Source organism: Camarhynchus parvulus, chromosome 2, assembly GCF_901933205.1.
Source record: "Camarhynchus parvulus chromosome 2, STF_HiC, whole genome shotgun sequence".
In the NCBI taxonomy this organism is placed as follows: domain Eukaryota; kingdom Metazoa; phylum Chordata; class Aves; order Passeriformes; family Thraupidae; genus Camarhynchus; species Camarhynchus parvulus.
Window position 1 is genome coordinate 45,438,333 of NC_044572.1, and position 21,064 is coordinate 45,459,396.

At 44.4% G+C, this 21,064-nt stretch overlaps 1 long non-coding RNA gene across 1 annotated transcript in view; it reads left to right on the forward strand.

Annotated features, from left to right (window-relative positions):
* LOC115914398 overlaps positions 1-20,257 on the forward strand; it is a 142,734-nt gene extending 122,477 nt beyond the window's left edge. The window contains exons 2-4 of the long non-coding RNA XR_004061424.1: positions 2,930-3,020; positions 16,038-16,148; positions 20,075-20,257. This is a non-coding gene — a long non-coding RNA (uncharacterized LOC115914398). The remainder of the gene's footprint in view (positions 1-2,929; positions 3,021-16,037; positions 16,149-20,074) is intronic.
* Positions 20,258-21,064: the final 807 nt, after the last annotated feature.

Below are 21,064 nucleotides of genomic sequence, written 5' to 3' on the forward strand. Positions count from 1 at the left end.
GTAAAAGTGGATTTCTTTACCAATAAATACTCCAATTGTCAAAGATTCTGTCAAATATCAGAAACTGCAAAATAAAAATCTCTGGGCTGAAAATGCTACTATGAGGTCCATTCAATGCATCCGCTTTTTATGTTTTCACATTTCCTGAAAATATTTGCTGAATTGTTTTTCCTGTCCTGACACTGAAATGAATGACTTCCTGACAGAAGTATTTTCTGTGACTAGAAGCACTGTATATTTCAACTAAATATTATTCAACATCAGACACATAGAATACAGCACCGTGCCCCTGTGCCAAAGGACATACATAGATACCCGGCCTCTGTAGAAAATCATGTAGAGGAAAAAAGCACGACCCCAATTTTGATTTAAGTGCCATAACTCTGGCTACCTGGCCTCTGTTCAAAGCAGTGTCTTGTTGCACCCACTTCTCTCTGCCTGATAGCACAAGGCAGCTGCCCAGAGTAGGGTGACAGTGGCACAGTCAGAAAACAGCTCCTGGAATTGTACAAATTCCTCCATTTCTTTCTCCTCCTGCCAAATTGTGGTAATTCAGATTATCATAAATGACTTCTTCCTAGGGAGTGCTGAAAACCCTCTCCAGCAAATATGATTTTGTACATTATGATCTGGTTTTATATAGCTTAATGAATTTTTTTTAATGGTTTTCAGGAGAAAAGCAAACACAAATAAGCTCTTCAAAATCCTCCTCAAATCCAAGTCTGTGCAACCTTAATTAGCAGCAATATATAATAGCACTGATTTAGAACCTGTTGTGATTTTGTCCACACCATTGAAAAGAACACAGTGCACTAGGGACCTAATCCCAGCCTGAAGGATACCTAGTAACACCATCTCATTTCCCAAGCCAGGCTAAGTGAAACCTGGATTTTCTGTCATAGATGGGTAGCAAAATGGATCTTAAATATTAGGGTCTCCCTTTCAATGAATCAAGTCATGATTAAGAATAGTCAGGTCTCATGAGTTTCTGTGACAATCTTTTTTTTCTTTTTTCCCTGGCACCAGAAATGATCATGCACCATTTAAGCAGAGAGACCAGAGCACCTTTACAGCCCACACCTGCTGAAGGCTCCACTCCCAGCATGAGCTGGGCACCACTTAGACCATCCCAAACTCCCAGTACTCTCCTTCTGCTCCCATGGTCTGCTCTGAAGAGGAGGAGCCCTGTTTGTGGCATGATCCTGTTTTTACCAGTGTGATAATTAAGATGGCAAGTCCTGGTTTTCAAAAAAAAAAAATCCCACTGACTTGAGAAGTAGTAATTAAAAAAAAAATCTGTTTATTTCCTGTATCCTACTCAGATCAGTCTGAAAATGAAACACTATGCAAGCACAAAAAGTTATTATGTGACTTGCAGCCTCCAGCTATTCTGACCTCACTGGATGCCTTACAAGCATCTATTGTTCTTGGAAATAGTCTGAGATGTGCTTTCCAGAGAGATTATTATATATTCTTGCTACAAGAAGGGAAAAATGTTCTGATACTGTGTCACATCATTTCTTCAGTAGTATTTGGATGCAACAGACTGTGGAAGTGTGACAGGGAAGAAAACAAACCTGTTATATGACTAATGGTGCTGAACCACTATGGACCCAAGAGCCTGTATTTTACTTAAGGCTGACTGTCTCCACCTCCATGCTCCTTGCCAGCTCCCAGTACACGGACTCTCCAAAGCAGTAAACCTTTCTAAAGCCAAAGCCCCTTTGCTGATTGCAGAAGATAAATCCTTCCTCACCTGCCTCCCCTCAGCAGCTCTACTTGCATCCTCCAGGATGGCTGACTCCATCTCCAGCTGCAGAGCTGCTCCTGCAAGGGGTGAGCCCCTTGCTGTCACTGTGCCCTGGCAAACCCTGGGAGAGGGTTTGCAGAAGCTTTTGTGCAGACCTCACCAAGGCCTGATTTCAGTCTTCTGATTGTGGTGGGGTGGGTTGCTCCTGTGGTTGGCCTATATGTGGGAACATGTAGCAGATGCTGCCAGTGGGATGCTCTCTGAAAGCTCATGCAGAGCATTTCACACACCCAGCCAAAAACTTGCTCTGAGAGACAGTATCCAAATATTTAAAAATGGACTGTGACTGCACACCACAAGATCCAGCACTATGATAAGCCAATTTCAGTGACCTTGAAAGAATAAGGTTTGATCCCTCATAATGCTGTATGGGTTGCTGATTTATAAACAAGCTTTCACACCTGCTAGAACTAAAGATGGAACAATTTTCCTTTTGGGAACTGGCTTTTGGGGAAAGGGAAAAAACTCCTCAAAGAAGGTGGGTATTATCTTGGTTAAGCAGGGCCAGGAGCTGGATCCAGGCAAGCCAGTGTTACATTGTGGTGAGAACAAAGGCTTGCTCCCCACCTCCCTGATGATTCCCACAAAGAACACACAACTCTATTTCCAGTGGTTGCAACAGGCCACCAGACAGCAGCATTCCATGGGGTTATTGAAAGCAGTAAGGCCAGAAAAAGGCAGCAAACAGCAGGAGACAGGGCTGCTTTCTCCTTCACACCAGAACTTCAGCTGTTTGTACTAGATCCCACCTCTCCCACACATCCTGTTCAGAGATGGGGCAGTAGGATGCTCACAGCAGTGGTCCTGGTTGTTCCCACCAGGCTGGTGTTTGCAGGATGGATGAGGAAATGCTACAGGCTCCTCTTGCCTGGTTAGATTTAATCTAGAGAAGAGATGGCACATATTGTATCATAGTGGATTATGATTTAACCAGCAGGTCATGCTGAGATTTTATATTCTGGATAATAGCTAAATGCTTTTGAAGTCTTGTAATCTCACACAGAGCAGAGGTGGAAAGCGAAAAACAAGAAAGTGGCAAAACATAGCAAGGGAAATCACAGTCTCTACAACACAATAACAGCAACTCTCGCTCAGATTTTGTTTTTCTGTTTCTTTTAGGCCACGGGTCACAGAAGAGCTTGAAGAAATCACAATAACTCCTACAGGAGAAGAGTCAGGCAGAGAGGGAAAGCGAACCAGACCAAAGAGGGTATGGAAGGGTGGGGTGGGTCTTGCCAAACCTGTATGTGAGAAAATTGAGCAAATGTCTATTTATTCTGCCCATGTGAATCTCAGGACACAACGCCCTGTGAGGGTGGGGGTGTGGTTGGCAGCTGCTGGGGAGAGATGATGACTTTAAAACTGAAATATTTGCACCAAAGCAAAGGCACTGCAACCAAGGCAGGAATTATGCCCTGGCTAATCTCAGCTCAATCTCAAAAGGGAAAGCCAAAAGGGCAATAACCCACTGCCTCCCTTAGAGACTGTTCACAGAGAGGGGGATTTTAAAAATAAAAACAAAAAAATTTTTAATTTTTTTAAAAAATTAAAATAAAACAAAATAAAATAAAATAAAATAAAACACAGGCCTTGATAAGAATAGGGAGACAAGCAGGTTTAGGGTAACTGAGTGGGAATAATGAGTGGCCTGATTTGTTTCCTGCAACAGACTGTTTCCCCCATTTCTCCATGGGTGTCTGTGAAGACAAAGTAACTCATGTCCCCCATCCCAGGGTGCTTGAGGTAGGATGAACCCCCTTGACTCGCAGCACTACAGAGTACAGGGGGCCCTCACTGATTCAAAACATTGCACACAAAATGTCTTGAAAAGCCTTTATGGACACTCCAAACTGATCTGCATTACTAATAAGACATTATGAACTTTTATAGCTTCTCTTCTAAGACTAAAGCCCATAAAATGGTCCCTCACCGCACCCCTGTGAGATCAGCAGACATTATAATCTTTATTTTATTGAAATAGAAATAGGCAGAGAGAGGGCATGGGCCGCTTCAGAACTCATATCCGTGTGATAATTAGATGTCACAAACATAATGAGGAAAAATGACAGGAAGCTAAGGACCTACACCAGTGCTTTAAAACTTAAAGTGTCTGGGCAAAATGGCTTTTTTTTCCTGTAACTCTCTGACACAGATGTCCTATATCCAAAAGACCTTTCCCAAAAGATGTTATGCTAACAGCAGCCTGTTTACATCAGCACTGACATGAGATTGCAGCCTTCTACCGTGGCTGAGTGATCACTGATCCAAGCCTCCCTTTCCAGGTGGCAACGACCACTACTCTACATTAGACATTTCCACATTATTTTCACCCCACCCATGCTGTACTGAGAGTCAAGAGGCACAAATGAGCTTCACCATCCAAAATGTAGGACCTTTAATGGACTAAGCCCCTTGCTGTTACTCTGACACAATGTAAAATTAAGCTTCACATGATATTCAGTGGCAAGAGAGGTGAAAGGAGAATGACTGAAATATCTTGACAACGAAAGCCCCCTTCTGCTTTGAGGTCACTTTGGAGCTGAGGGAGGGCATGAATATTCACAAATATCTTAATTAAAATTCTTCTGATTCTATGAGTCAGGTAGAGGAGTTTATAGTCTGCTGTGCTGGAACTGAAGGTTATTGGCCTGTGAGCAGTCAAGGTGCCTCAGAGACACAGGAGTAAGAACTAAAGCTCAGCAAGCCATTTGCAACTAATATTTTTTATGATGAGTTTCACCTTTATCTGACAACTCTCTATAAATTTGCATCATTCTCTAATTTATTCACTATTTAGGTTCAATAGTAACATCAGCAAACAGTGTCTTCCCTGTAGAGCAGTCCATTATAAATTATAATATGCAATATTTGCTATATCCATCTATTTCCCTTTGTATTCCCTGGTAAGTGGAGTTAGGTAACAAAACCAAACAGTGTAAATTTTACAAGAATATAAACTATTCAGAATTTATGAATGGTCAGTACATTAACATCTCTGTTTAAAATTCACTTGGTAAGCCCCCGTTCTTATAGAGCTTGAATATACAAATAAATGCAGAAGTCAAACACAGAAGGACTGCTGAAATCAATCAAATCAAAATTCACTTTCAAATTAAAATTATTACATACTTTTCTTCTTTTTTCCATTTTCCTACTCAGCCAACTTTGCTGAGTAGAAAGAAAGTACTACACACAGCAACTTCAAGTTCAGAATAGTCTCATGAATTTTTTCCAGATTCCAGACTCTCCAGGCATGTCAACAAACTGTGGTCTGTCCACTGGCTTACCTACACAAGCCACGCTATCTGCTGCGAGGATGGATGTGTCCTACCATGTAGTATGTGCAAAGACATGCCTGGAGGCTGAAAGTGAGCTTGGGAAACCAGTGGCTTTCCAGATGGTTGTGACATATCCTCTGCACTCTCAGGCAGTAGCAAGCCCCGTGTGTCTGTGATAGATGAGTAATGTGATCATTGACTCTCACAATTAATGGACAAATAGCATATATATAGGTTAAGAAAAGTTTATAGACTTATAGTTATGTTGTACCCCATCACGTGGTTATCAGGTGACAGCTGGAGTTGGGACATCTGGGAGGGCTGGCTTGTCACTATGGCAACATCTTCCTCAAATCCGCCAGTCAGGATTTGAGGAAGAGATCTCCACCACTGGACAGTGAAGGAGGGGTTGATGGACAGAACTTTGGGAGGGGTGAAAGGGTTAAAGAGGGTAAAACCTCCATTGTAAGGGGCTGAGCACATGGCAGGGAAAATCTTTTGCTCCCAGCACTGTAAACTTTTTTCTTTATTCAGTCTTCTGTTGTATTTTTGATAAGGTTTAATAAACCTTCCTAAACTATGAAAAGTGAGTAGCTATTTCTCACATGTCCTGATACCTCCCTTTATATTCCCTGTAACTGCACTGCACGCTGCATTTCAAACATTCCCATGTGAATGATGTCATCCACCCAAGCCCACGATGATTGGACACCAGGGCAAGGCTAAGTCCTTTTTAGCTACAAGGAAGTATTTAGCAGGGCAGGGTCTTCACTGCACAGACCTATAAAGGCTGAATCTTCTTCTATAATGCAAATTTATATGCACCATTTTGCTCCAAAGAACTCCTGAAGTAAAAGCACTTATTGTGGATAAATATTGTATGTTCTTGGTTAGCTGTAATTTGTACAAATGTTCCTCTGCCTTGAGATCTTGAGGCAGAAGGTAGAAAAAGGAGAGAAATATAAAGTGTAGTACTGTGAAAAATGCGTATTTTATGATTGGCTTTTCACAAATATTCAAATGAATGTTATATGTGTTGTGTTAGAAAGTAATGCTGTATTAATTCTCTTAAGTAGTGTGTTAAATATAGTTTTAGGTTATAACAAAATGTTAAAATAGAAACTATGCTATGTAGGATATTTTTTTTCTAAAGAAAGGACTCACACTGAGATAGCAGCCACAGGACACCTAAATCTGGCAGAGAAAAAGAATTTATTGCTCCATTATCAGGAGAAATGAACTTCTTCCCACCTTGCTCAGGCAGGACAACGCCGTTAGGATTATGAGGAAGAAGTTGACGATGACCAGACAAAATCCTGTCCTTGAATGGAATTTATGCATCATGTATGAGATATATGAATATGCAACAGGTTATTGTTTTTAAGGGTTAATCCTTTGTTCATGGATGTCCTTTTTCGGGCTTATGCTGCCCAGAAAAAAGTACCTGGATGTCCGTAACTCTTTGTTGCTATTGTTTCATATTGTCCTAATTCAAATTGTCCAAATTATTATTATTCTAATTGTATTACTATTTTATAGCCATTTTATTACTATTAAACTTTTAAAATTTTAAAAACAAGTGATTAACATTTTTCACAGTACTTTTTTTCCAAAACAACTATGCTTTTGAAATTAGTCACACAGACCCTAATCCGGTGCCTGTACTACCTCTGCTGAAAGTCAGAGATTTTGTTTTATTGAGTGACTTGAAAGCCCAGCTGCTATTTTAAAATCAAAACAAAACCATGTAGTGGTCTCCAGCACAGCCCAGCACCTGTGTAATTGTGATCACAGGACACCAATTTTTTTCCACTGCTGTAGCATAATGTAGTTTTATAGACAGACTCAGCTCCTTTGTGCTTCAGCATAAGGAGTAATGACCGCTTGCTGGAGGCCAGATCTCACACACCTTGAGCAGATGAGCTATCCCCACTGGTTTCAGGCTGCCACTGTAAGTTCCTCCACCTCCTGGAAGGGCTTGCATCAGCACATGTGCTCCAAGCGTGTTTGCTGGGTGAGGGTGAAGATCAGAAGTAGCAGTCACGGCGGAGCTGTCTGCAAACATCGCTTTGGGGAGGAAGTGTTGGAGTGGAGATGTCAAAAAGTGATGAGTCTTACAAATATTTTTATCTCACGCTCCACTACAAGCTTTGCTTCCTGCAACAGAATGCTGGCACAATGGAGATGCTTTCATAGTAACTCCAAGAAGCCTGCATGACAAAAGTCTTTGTTGCCATGTGAGCTATCAAAGCTCCCTCTGTGTTTAAAAAAAAGTGTTACAAAATTTTTAGTGTTGTTGAGTTGCTTGGGTTCATTCACTCATTCCCCTGCTCTTGTGGCCCTTTGAATTCTCTTTCCACCAAAACATTCAGGCTTAATATTCCCAAAATAGCTGTCAGCAGGAAATGTTAGGAGTTTTCAGTCTGAGAAATAACAGGGCCGTCTGTTGATCTGAATCACCGAGGGTGGGATTTTCAGTCTGTGTGTTGCTGAAGGGGAGGAGGGAGAGACAGCGGTGAAACAAGCGCCTCTTCCAGCAGCTCCCTGAGGGGTTTTGCAGCTGCCGTCGTGAGGGTGGAGGTGGCTGCAAACCGTCTCAAGTCACTCACTGTGGCTCTCAAGCACGCTGTGAGACGAGTAAACTGTGCACTCGTTATCAGCAGAAAGCCCTCTGCACCTCCTGAGCAAAATTAAATAAATAAATGAATAAGCTAACAAAGAGGAACTGAGATCAGCTCATTCTTGGACTCTATAGGCAACCTGCTCCAGTACCTGCTGACGCTAGAGAAAATACTCTTTTGGACTTCACCATGATTTGGACCAAGCCTTGAATGTTCATTTGTCTCTTTTGCTTTGGAAAATAACTAATGGCATCTGATCTTTACTTGTCAGCAAATCTGCTTTTCCCATGTGCTATTGAAGTTACTCTCAGCCCTTCAGAGTTTCTGAACTAATAAGTATGGCACAAGCATCTCCTTCCTTGACTTAGCTCACTCTCTCCCTCCAGCAAAAAGGGTGCTTGCCATAATAAGTCTTCTGCAAAAGTGAAAAATTTTGTTTTGTGGGAATCTGAATAAATGTGTTCTTCACCATTAACTCACATGGCTCACCATTCCCAACACATGGCAGAGATCTAGTTAAAAAGTGGTGAATGGGGCAGGAGTGAGCTGCCAGCTGCTCTGCAGCCCAGGGATTGAGGTGCCATGTGTGGTCTCAGAGTCACACTCAGACATGGTGCTGGCTGGCACTGCTAAACCTCTGCTCCCGCTGAGGCTGTGGTGTTACGTCAGTCAGCATTTACAAGGTGCTGTCACACTCCAGTGCAGTGTACCTGGAAAAACCTAACCTTACAGATTTGCGCTGTGACCCACTACAAGCTTCTGGAAATAAAGCCATTCCCAGTTATTATCTTGGCACTGTTTCACTGCTCGCCACAAAAGCTTCCCATGTTTCTGGGCATAGCAGTCACCTTCTCATGCACCCCGTCACCTTATTGAAACCAGACATGGGTCAGATATGGCAATGATTAGCTCGATGCATTCCCCTTCCCAGACTTAGCACCTCAGCCAGAGCAAGAAGCACTCAGTTGCCTGCCAGAGCTGAATTAATCAGAGGGGAGATTGCAAGACAGTCAGATAGCAGTCAGCTCAGCAGAGAAAGGAACAGACTGTGCCTGAGTCGTTGTGTGCCTGGTAATAGAAGTTTCCAGCTTCATGAGGAATGTAGGAGAGGATGGACATCGTGCTAAGCCCCAGAGAAAACAGAGTGGGAGGTGCATAAACACCTCAGCAAAAAACAGTGGGTGCTTACAGTCATCACTGACTTGGAGATATGTATCTTGGTTTATTAGGTGAGCCCCAAGATCACTCATGGCTGTATTCCCCTTGGCAGGGCAAAGCAGCATCCTGTATCTCATTCATGGATGGGAGCATGTTCAGAGCACAATGCTGGACTTCCAGGCACTTTCCTGTGCCATGCTTTCCCTCTCTGGGGTATAAGGTTTCTCCAGATGAGTGAGCAGCAAGGCTCCTGCCAACTGCGTGTACATCTTAATGATCACGCGGAATGGTAATTAGGTGCACATACATTGCAGAAAATTATCTTTGTTAATTAGAGAAGGATGTTAGACATCAGCAATGCTATTTTCCGCTGAAACTTTCCCATTATATACAACAGAAGTTTAGTTATGCTGGGCATATCAGATTCAAGAAGGTAATGTAACCTGTTACATATTCATAAAGGGCTAATCTTGCAAGGAATAGAGATTCCTCCTCAGAGGCCTTGCTACAAAGGCTTTATACAGGGGAGGACCATGGCCAAGTGCCGTGGCAGTGCTCAGGAAAAGTTCACATGTGGCAGAAAAGAGGACTGCCCACACCACTGGGAAAGCCCTACTGACATTAGTGCCCAGGCTCTGTGAACTCCCACATAAACCATCACCACTTATATGGGAGTAGGTCACGGGTGTGAGCAAGATGTCCCAAACTTTACATGGTTACCTTGAGCATGCCATGTTTCTGTGCCCTGTTTAAGAGCAGGAACAACTCATTGAAGATGCATCATCATTTATCCATACTGAAGGAGATTTCCACTAATTCTTCTTCCTGAAGGATCCAGGTGTGTAGAGAGAAACAGAATTAAGTGGTCCCAGATACTTCATTCAGTACAGAGCAGTCCAAGGAACTCAGAGATCCCAGAGCAGAGGAAGCTGAAGTGCACAAGTTTGGATTGAGTCCAAGAAAGAAATACTACTTGTGTAAGGTCTTTCTCCAGGTGTTGGAAGGAAAGAGCTTTTGAAAACAGCAGCTAATATCTGGGTATTTCTTCCACTGCCACCATCTGAGTCCTTCCAAAAGAGATAGCAGGTGAAGCCTTCTCCAGTATACAATCCCTGGAGAAGGCAGAGAAATGATCTGCTCCCTACTACCCAGGAAGAGCCAGAAGGGAGTAAGGATCATTCTTGTAACATCTATCCCCTTCTGCTCCCCCCATGAGTTTGTCCCCCTCTTAGTGCTCACTGGAGCCACCCCTAGTTTGTGATCTTCATCCACCTCTGCCTCTCCAGAAACTCCAATGTTTCTTTGGAAAAGGTGCCATTAAACAGCAGCACCAAGATGCGTGAATTAGCTGGGGTGAAGGAGCCTGAAGCACCACAGTCCACTTGCCAGGTTTGGCTCAGAGCATGGTATTACAGATTTCCCAGCAGTTACTTCTGGAGATCAGAAGGGCTGCAGAGCTGAGAAGACCAAGGGATTGCTGTTTCTTACAGGACAACTCTTCCCACAGCATGCCGAGAAGAAAGCAATATTTATAGCTTGTGGAACACTGCGTCAAGGTCAGCTGGGGTCTGGCTTGTACTCAGCCTGCCCACAGCTTCTCTCCCTGCTCAAAAAGCACTGAAAAGCCCTAGGAATCCAGCCAGGCTGTGCTTCAGAGGTACAACCCAGGCGCTGGAAACCCACACAGATGGTGTCTTTGGAGAGCAGGCTGTATCTGAATGCAAGCTGAGCAGCGAAAGGAAACGTCCCTGCGTGGGGTCTGCTGGACTCATTGTATTGCCAGTCACTATTCTTTCTGACTTTGCTTCTGCTCCCAGGTTGATATATCCAATATTAATGAAGCATTTGTACTCCATCATGGAGCCCTCTAAGAACACAAATTTACTCCTAATGGAGTGTGTGTTAAATTAATAACTATAATTTTAATTTTTGGTTTGGGTTATTTTGGGGGGGAGGATGATGTCTAGGAGGGCTTATTTTCGCCCCTTAGGAGCAATACAGCAAACAGCAGCAGGCTGGATATTTTGTGCTGCCCACAGTCTGCCTAATCAGCAGGGCTGGCTCTAAGTAAGCAGGAGCATGTGCTTGCACAATATCATGTGTTTCTCAGAATACTCTGGGAATATCAGCGACATGGGAAGTGACAAGAGTATCGGTGACACTGGGACAAAGAGAAATTAACTGTGAGCTGGTGAAGGCCACAAAAGGAAATACATTTTCCCCTCTAATGGTCCTTCCTGAGTCAAGTGTCCAAGCCACGGAGTTTGTTGCCCTGCAGCATTTGTTTTCACAGATGCTAAAAGACAGTCATAGCCAAACACATCATGTCTCACATGTGTGGTGGCTGCCATTTCACTGCCTGGGTGGGTACTTGCCCCCCTACACCAAGATGAAGAACCACTACATCAGTTCATCCCATGTGACAGAGAAGGCAGTTCTCACTCCTCGAAGTACTAAAGGAGCATGAGTCTTAGGGAGAAATAGCAGGAGTAAATACTCCTCTCAGGACAGCGGAGCTGGAAAGAGAACTCAGGCTCAAGAGGGCTTATTTCATGTAAGCAAATAATAAGGAAAACCCCCAATTTTCATGCATGCATTATGGTAGAAGCAGGAAACGATATGGACCTAGAGGCATTTCTGGCCACAACAATGCAGAGATTTTAAAACACACAGGCTCATGTGTTCATAGGCCCTAGCTGGAGATCCTCCTGGCAGAAGAGACTGTCAGGGATGTGCAGAATTATTTCCTTTTAGTTTTGCATTATGACCTTGCGTGTCTTTAACACTAGGATTTCAATAATGTTATCTAGTGAGGAAAAGAGAGTGCAAAGTTCAAACAGGCTCGAATATCACAGATGATTTATACTCTGCTTGCCAAGACTCTCGCTCTTGCAGCATGCTCCTCCAGAAGGCAGCAGCAGCCAGTTCTGTGCATCTGATTTGGTGGGGTTTAGAGTTGGGGACAAAGGATCATCTGTGCATTTTTCATACCAAGCCTGCTATTACCTGCCTCCTCAGGATGTTATCACTGCTCTCTTAGGAAGCATGCCTGGACTACAGAGGAGGCAGGAACTGCATTAATTCTGCCCAGCACCTGGGTATTCAGTACTCCTTAGTGCTAATATTTACTGTGCATAATTGTATCACAGCAGTGGACACTGGACACGCCAGCAGCTGTGCAGGGAATATTTGGAGACAGCTCTTAAGGGAAGGGAGGAGTTTAGAGATTGAAGGACAGGAATTTTGGAACAGATAGGTCAGTGAACAAATAATTTCATCACAAACTGTCATTAGATTTAAGAAATGGAGGGGACTTCAGTGCTATCTAAAGATTTATTTGATGTTGAAATGGAGTTAAATATTTCTTTATAGCTGTGATGACTTCTTGTTTTCCCCCACTGTTTTTTGGTTTTTTTTCTTTAATAGAAGTGTGCTTTTTGAACTATGAGTCATTGCAAGAGGTGGAGCTGGTGGAAACTCCATCAGAGGAACAACAGAAACCAGCATGAGCCCTGCTGAGGAACGCACGTGGTCTCAACATGGAGAGCAAACCACAAGAGACAATTCCATTTTTCTCTCCTGTCTCCATCAGCTCAGGCTGTGGGGTCTGCTCTTCCCACTGAGGACTTTGGCCAAAATCCCAGACACATGGTAGCTGCTGTGGGGGGTCTCTCACAGCGCATCCCCACACTGCTTTTTGTCAGGACCAACTGAGCTCTCATCAGAGCTGGCTGTGTTGCCCCTGAAAATCCTCAGATGAGTAGCAAAACTATTTTCCCATGTGATTTCCAACAAAAATAATTTGTCTGCACCCATGCACAGCACACCATCCCCTCCCTCCAGCAGACCTGAACTGGAAGATTTCTGACCCAGCACAGAGCAGGGTCCCAGGTAATGGTGGGGTCAAGAGCATCACCAAGATGCCATGCCAGCCCCTTGCAGGTGCTGTCCTGCCTGTCCCCAGTGCCTGCCTCATCCTTCAGTGTCCTCAGTGCCATCCGCCCCTTTGCAGGCAGGTGCCCAGCACGATGCTCAGCCCAAGCTGTGCTCTAGGGCTTGTTTCTCCCTCGCTGCAGGCAGCATGGTAATCTAATCAGCAAACTGATGTTTTGAAGGCTACAACGTCAGCAGAGGGAATGTAGTAGCAAGGAGGGGAAAGTGTCATGCCAGCGAGCAGCTTTCACTGCATGATGTGAGGCAGGGAAAGCTTCCAGAGGAAAAATGCCACTCCCAGCTAAAAATAAAGTCAGCCCAGGAAGGCTAAATCCAACAGCTTGTCTGCTGCTAACTGAAGCAGCACTAGCTGAGAGAAAAGATATTGATCAGTTTCTGCAAGGAGGTAACAGAATGCCTTCTGCATTTGAATACATTTCATATTTACCAGTTTGTGATGGAGTACAAATTGTGAGGACTTGGCTGTTTTGACAGCAGGATGAGATCTTTTCATGCAAATAGTAGAGTTGAGAGCTCGAGATGACACCTATCTAAAGGGAATGTTTTCCTACCTGAGAGAATGGAGGCGTTGGGTTCAGAAACCCGAGTTCTGCTTCACAGATACCTACAAGGGCTGGGTGCTGGTGCTTGACTCTCTCCTGAAAGTGATGCAGGGTTTCCCTCTATCCCCCACCTCCACTGCAGGGAAAACCAAGAGTTGCCTGCCTTGGTGTGGTGGAGGCTACATGTCCTGCTTCCGAAAAGAACTCTCTGAAGGCATTAAAACCTTTTCAGCGCACAGCCATTATTGAAATAGTGACAGCATCACCCCTTCACAGGCTTCTCAGGGACAGTGACAATCTCACTCTTCATAAATGCCACTCAGGGGGGAACTTAAAAGGCAAAAATCTGTGAGAGACGTTTATTATGCAAACAAGCCAAAAATAGTTAATGTATACATTGCATTGGAATGAATACATGACCAAAATCACTCTGGGGACCTCCCTGTCACTTAACAGCCACTCAAAGTTATGTCCTCCAAGTTTATGGAGCCATTAGCAGTTCCCAAGAGCGTTCTGGCTCTCCACTCATTTGGGAGCTTCATGGAATACCTCCAGTGCAAGGTCCCGTGTACACCTGTAGCCTTCGTGGACTGCCTGTAATGACACAACAGTGAAGGGCCATCAGACTTCCACATATAGAGAACCAAGAGACAGAAAGGAGCAAGGAGACCACATCATATCTGCACAAAGGACAGAGCTTCCCTATACATTTAGCAGCTTATGTCGGATATTCACATCCTATTTTATCCCAGAAAAGTCCTTAAAGAAAACCACTGTTGTGGTAGAAATCGGCGCCACAAAATTCACCAGAAGTGATGCATCCGTTTCTGTGCACTCCCTCTGACAGCGCAGGGTGCTGTGAACGGGAGAGGCTCCTTTAAGAGAACAATTTGCAGCGAGATTACTGCTAAGCCTTTTTCAGAAACACAGACATTTCCTAGGGCAAAAGAGGTTCCTGGTACAAAAGGTGGAGGGAACCTTTTGTCATGATAATCTCAGTCATTTTCGCAGCACACCAGATTCCCCGGCAGCGTGGCGAGTACAAGCACATGAGACTCGACGCCTGCTGGAGTTGTAGCAATGGGGAGAGAAAAGCTTAACACTCATGGCACTGTTCCCCGTATTCAAAGGCTCTCTCAGAGGGAACTGCCAGGAAAGCAAATATGGTTTTAAGCGGGGATGTCTCCAGAGACATAGGAATCTTTTTACTGGATGTTCTGAATACAGTTGTGAGTCTCAGAAATCCTGATAAGAAAGTTCCTGCTGAGATGTTCTGTTGAAGTTAAAATGTCTGTACGGAGCCACGGGAAATCAGCAAATAAAATGTGCATTAGAGACTCACCATGCACATTTTCAAGTCTTTGGAGAATTATATTACGTGCAGAAAAGGAAGAAGAATTTATGGAGATTTACAGAACTGGTAAACATATTTATTTTGATTATGAATATCATAACCATGTATGTTGTACACGAGTCCTAATCCGTGTATTAAGCTGTGAGGATTTTGCTGTGTTTTTCTTGGCTGTTTATAAAAAATAAGAAAATTGCTTCATCGATTTGTGACCTCATCCCCTTTACTCACCTCCTGCATTCAGCTGTGACTCAGAGTTTTCCAAAGCATGAGGACTCTCAGTTCCCAGGATCTACCTTTAATCCGCCTCTAATTTTAATGAACCAGAAACAGAACAAGGAACGGGGAAAGGTGATTGAGAAGCAGACAGCTTCTCCAGAGGTTCTCTGATGGCTGGGGACTAGGAAACCCAGCTAGAGCATAGCAGTATGCTGCTGTCATGGTGCCTGCGACTCATTTTAGCATAGAAAACTCATTTTAGCACAGAAAACTCATTTTAGCACAGAAGCATCTTATATTTCAAAAACCCACTTTGGATGTACCTCTAGCACGCGCGGCAGCCAGTGACACTCTCAAAGCACTTGTATGCATGCCGTTTTTATCTACTGTCATCAAAAATGTAAAAAGGGGACGGGAACAGGAAGAGATTTGGGGATTTCAGTATGCGCAAAATCAGTTTTATGCTTTGTTCATGAAGGGAGAAACTGACACAACTTCCGGGGCTGTGGGCTAGGTAGACAAAATCGTAGAATCATTAAGGTTGGAAAAGACCTCCAAGACCATCTCGTCCAACCTTGCCCTAGAGGGTAAGCCCAGGATCTGAGAGAAAGAACAAAACTGAGGTCACAGCCACCAGGCTTCTGCCTGCAGTGGCAGAGGAGGGAAGACAAGCAGAAAGGAGGCATTTACACCATGCAGTCCCATGGTGAGGGTAATGTGGTGCTGCCTGCACCAGCTGCCTTCCCTTCCTTCCTCCTCCACCCTGTCCTGATGCCACCTTGGGCAAACCACTGCCTGTGCAGCTGGGCAGCTTCATTCCAGTACAGGAACCTCTTCATGGCACAGCTGGGCAGCGGGAAAGAAAGGGACAGCCAGTAGCAAATCAAGGTCAGACAAATGCAGGACAGCAGAAATCACTGAGAGATGTTTGCAAATACACCAATGCAACTGTGGGCTGCAAAATGTATGGTGTCAAAAACAGACCTTGCTTCATCCATCTGTTTTTTGGAGAAGAAAATGGACATTTGTAGGGAAAGGAATGCAAATTATGAAATAAAGGTGAAATAGGTTTAAAATACCATGTATTTGTATATATTTTTTTAGAGATGGGACAACAGAGGACTTTGCTGCAGTCCCTGAGGAGGCTGGCTTTCCCTCTGAGGCACAGGGAATTGATGCAAACAGGAAACCGTGAGCAGCTCTGTCATCACAAAGGTATAAAAAACTGCTTTGGCCTGGCCCTGATCTATATAATGACACATCTATATGGTCCAGATAAGACAATCCAGAGGCAGTGACTTTGCTTCAATATAGCCACCTGATTAATATGTCTGCAGTTAGCAGTACACAGGACCTAATAAAGGCAGTGAGCGGGAAGGAGATAAGCAAGGGTGCAGCAATATGTTTGTTCAGGTGTTAGCATGACAAACATTTTACACCTGCAGCCTTCCTTTGTTTTTAATAAATTCCTCTCTCACTCGCTGAAGGTTCAGGTCTCCACTGCTGCCTCTTCAGAGAAGCAAATAAATGGATTTTCTAGCATCACGGGCTAGGCAAAACAACTGGAGAGGCTCATTTATGTGCCCCACGGGCATTCCATCACCAGGGAGCCAGGCAGCCTGAAAGACATCTCACCGGGCCAGAACTAATACAGAAATGGGAATTTCTGGGGTAAACTCTGCCTCATTTTATGAGCCAGTCTCTCATTCAATCCACACCAGTAAAACCCCTCAGTGCTGTAGAGTTGACATCTGGGAGAAGCTGTGCTGCCTCCAGTCCCAGTGACTGATGGGAGCCCTGGGCAATAAAGATCCCTGAAAATGAGGCTAGTGGCTTTATGCTTTTTTATATTTTGTTTTCAGGGGATTTCCTAAAATGGAAACATTATCTTATTAATTCTTCAGCCACAACAATCCTGGAGAAGATTTTTAGCTTATTAAAAATAATGTGGTATGTCAGGCAGTGCCTAGTTAGGATCAAATAAACTCTATTTAAAAAACCAAGTTGATAAAAAATAAAACCTGATTTTCTAGATCCTTTATGTACTTTAGAATCACTTAGCATCACAATAATGGTATAATAAGTGGTGTAAAATTTACTAGGCTTTTAAAAATTGTTTCCCTTTTGTATCAATGCAAAGGTCTGTAGCTGGCAAGAAAACTGGACCACAATAAATATCCTGTGGACCTCCTGTCCTCCTGAAGTCCACCTGAAACTTTAAGATTCCAAGGTAGACTGGACCCCACTTGCTTCTCCATTCTGAGGAGAATAAGGAAGCAGGACTGGGAATGATTAACTCTGCCTCACTGAAGCTTCAGGAAATCCCAAAGTATGTGTCTGCCAGTGAGTAGGCTTTGGACAGCCCATAGGAAGGGATCATGGGTGACTCGTTATCAGGCTGCTTCCCAGCACCATTCCTTCCTCCCTGACAGAGAAACTGTGTAAGGCCTTGGCTAATGTGTGGGACACACTGACAGTCCCATCAGCAGCAGCTTAGTGGCAGGGCAAAAGAAACATTAAATCAAAAATCTTCAGAAAGGATTAGAGGAAGACCAAATTTTTAATCTTAAAAATGCAAGAAGATTTAGGTTAACACAATTTCTCTTCTCCCTATCATCATTTGAGTAAGTTCAGTGAGATCCTGTCCCTGGTTCTGACAGGAAGATTTATACTGATTTTGGTCGGGATCGACAGTGTCCCCCTCTGCATACTCAGACTTTGTGTCTGCTGTACTTCTGGCATGACTGAAGACTGCGTGCCAGAAGACCAGTGAGGGCAATCTGGTGTAACAGCCATACCCAGCTCAGGATCTGGTTCTGCCTTTCTTAATTGCTTTGTGTGACTGCACAAAAATTCTAGCAAAACTGACCACAAAAATGAAAGGGTGTGAAGAAGCAATTTAAACTCCAACATCTGCTGCAGCTTTCAGCAAGATGTTAAGAAAAAAACTTACAGCAGCATCTGATCTCTCCTTCCCTCCCCTTCCACCCAAGGTGCCTTTGCTCTGTATCCCATGCAGGACAGTGACCAGGCCAATCCATCCTGCTCTTGGCAGCGGTGGCCCCGTAGGAGCAGTGGTCAGTGCAAGCTCTGGGTATGTGCTTGCATGCCTCTGCTTTGATGTGAGTGCTTAGAATTGCCTTCCATCCATCCTGATTTGCTGTTGGTGTGAATTCAGAAAGAAGCAACGTGACAAACAGATGATAGAGGGGTAATTTAGTGAACTGGGAATGAGAGCAGTGAAAGAAACAGGAGGGGAGAAGAGAGTTTCTCCCACAACAGTGAGAGCTTCACAGCAAAATCAGGGACATCTGGCCGAGACATGGTTTCATCAGCAGAGATACCAGCAGCACAGCCTGAGCTTCCCAGCAGCTGGAAAACACAGCGTGTATCCCTGGTTCTGGGTGTCCCTCTGACAGCTCACTCTGCAGCCCCACGGCTACATCTGCCCCCCTATTGTTTTCCATGCTCAGGAGATCAGTCTCACAGAGATATGCCTGTCCTCACTTCACACTGCAGTCGTGCCCACGGATCCATTCAAGGTCTGGCCTTTCATACTGGCTCTTAGCCAGTTGTATGATTTCTTCTAAACAAAGCCACCCATACTGCTGGGGAAAGGGCAAGCAAAATGAGCCTTTACTCTGCAGATAGATAGAAAACAGAACAGGATTCCCCACTGAGTTATGACAATGCCCAGAGGTTCTGACCAGAAGAGATCAGAGTCATGGTGTGTCTGCACAGTGCCCAGCCCCTGGTGCAAGGCTGTCAGTGCTCTGGAGAGCTTTCCAACAGCTATTCCAGCCTGGATAAGGCAGCCAGGCACACTGCATGGGCTGCAGCTTCTGTAGTAGCTGGGACTGGGGTCTGTGCTTCATTAAGATACTATGGAAAGCCAGAGAAACTTCAAGGCTGAATAACAGGGTTTACCAAAATACAGCATGTATCTAGAAGGGCGTGCCACGTTTTTCCCAAGTGTTTTACCAGTCTGCAACCAAGACACCATCTCTCTTCTACTGAAGCCTCCTGGAAAAATGACCACCTGATTTCACCAGCCTCTTTCTTGGATATTGAGATGGTAATGGAAGAATTTTGGCAGATCAGGCACTGAGCTTTCCCCAGTGGATTTTGGGACATGACACTCTGCAGTTCTGGTCCCTTCTTTATCTAGCTTTGCGTGTGTGAGTGTGTCTGAGAGAGAGAGATGTGTTTGCATGTGTTCAGCAAACAGATAGCTTTAATTCACCTATTTCCATATCAATCATGGCAGAAGCTGCAATTGCCAGGCAGCTGCAGTGGATGTGAATGGCTTGCAGCAACACATCTGCAGGGGAGCAGCTGGGCTGGGTGTTGCTGGGCTGGATGCTGCCTCAGTGCCAGTGCGGACACCTGCAGGTCCCCTCCGGGTGTCCCTGCACAGGAAAGGATCGGCTGCAGGGTAGGCAGGGCACAAAGATAGAGCTGGAGGTGATGAGCACCTTCACAGAAAAAGGGGTTCTGCTTTGGGATCACCAGGGTGGGCAGCAAAGAGATTCATCCAATTTCTGGCTGTGCTGCAGCTACATCTTTTCAGGGCCAAGCCCTTCCACAGCCACTTGGGGTGGCTGATATTATGCAAAGGCTGTTTTCATGAAAAAGCAGAAATATCTGGACCAGGGTCCACATCTCAAAGCAGACGCCACAGAGTGACCCAAAAAGAGCACAGCATCCTCGCAGAAGACATGACATGCTTGCTTTACAGCTACACACCTTTGCAGCACTCATTCCCTGAAGTGAGGCTGAGGATCAGATCTCCATAATTGGGTTTTTTTTTACAGTAAGAGAATAGTCTTCAAGTGGTGCAATCAAATTCCAGCTCAAAAGAACATGTACAAAGGAAATAAGTAATCTTCCCAGTGTTTACATTCATTACACTGAGTAACTCTGCACTGGCCACTTCTCAGACCTAAGTTTTGAAGGGCAAACGCAATTTGACTGGGTTTGTTCTACTGGAAGAAAGAAAAACAGTTTGGGCAAATTAACAAACCTTAAGCCTCAGCTGAGATCTAAAATTAGGTTTTACAGTGAAAAAAAAATAGTAAAGATTCAAGCAATTATTTTCTCTCATTTATTGTTGACTGCCTCTGTCTTTCTTTGTCTTTCAGGTTGTTCTGGAAGCAGAAATAATAGGAAATATATCTTTTAAAAGCTTATTGAGTTTATGAAGAAGACACAATTCAACTGAAGACTGCAAGTCCCTGCAATAAAATTCAGTAAAATCAGAAAAAAATTGACCCAATTTTTTTTTAAACAAAAGATGGCCCAATTCTACTGCAAAATTCAGATCTGAGGACAAATTTTGGATACTGTAAATGTGTTAGCTTTGCAGTCAAAATTCACTGTATCTTATTACCAAAAACAGAGCGGTCACAAAGTTTTGACCTGGATCAGCAGGTTAAATTCCTTTTCAAGGGCTACAAAGTCCTTGAGGGATCTTGGCAGCTGGGGATACCAGGGGTCTGCATCTGATTCTTCTGGTTCTCTGCTGTTTTTGTCAGAAGTAATTTCCCCTTCATTTTCTGCAGTGGGGCAGGCACATAACCCATGCAGTTACGGGTAGCACGAGCAGACCTGACTTTGATAGATTCTCCCTGGGTGAGATGAAAGGAAAGGAACGCTCACCAGGTGATGCTATCATTATCAGCCAGCTGCCAGAATCATAGGGGCACATTGCACTGGACTTTCAACTCCCAGCAGGGAGCACGGGTAGTTTTTCCCATGTATAATCTGTGACTCATGTGCAATGAGTCATTCCTAACAAATAAAGTTTTTTTCAATGGCAGCAACACCACCCCGTTACTCTCCTGAGCACAACAGCAAGATAGTGAAGGCAGCCTAATTACCTCTTCCCCCAGCCAGTGATCACTCACTGGATCTCCAATGACTCACAGCCGGCCTTTGATCCTCACCAGCCCTGCGCACACTGCCTTCCCCAGAGCTGCCGTGGCTGCACAAAGGGCCTGGCTGGCTTGTGACACTCTAACCAGGCTTGCAGGCACAGGTGGTGGGGACACAGGCTGTCCCCGTCCCCTGGTGATGGGGGCCATGCACAGCTGTGTGTGGTGGGGATGTTTTGGGGCAAACTAAAAGCATCT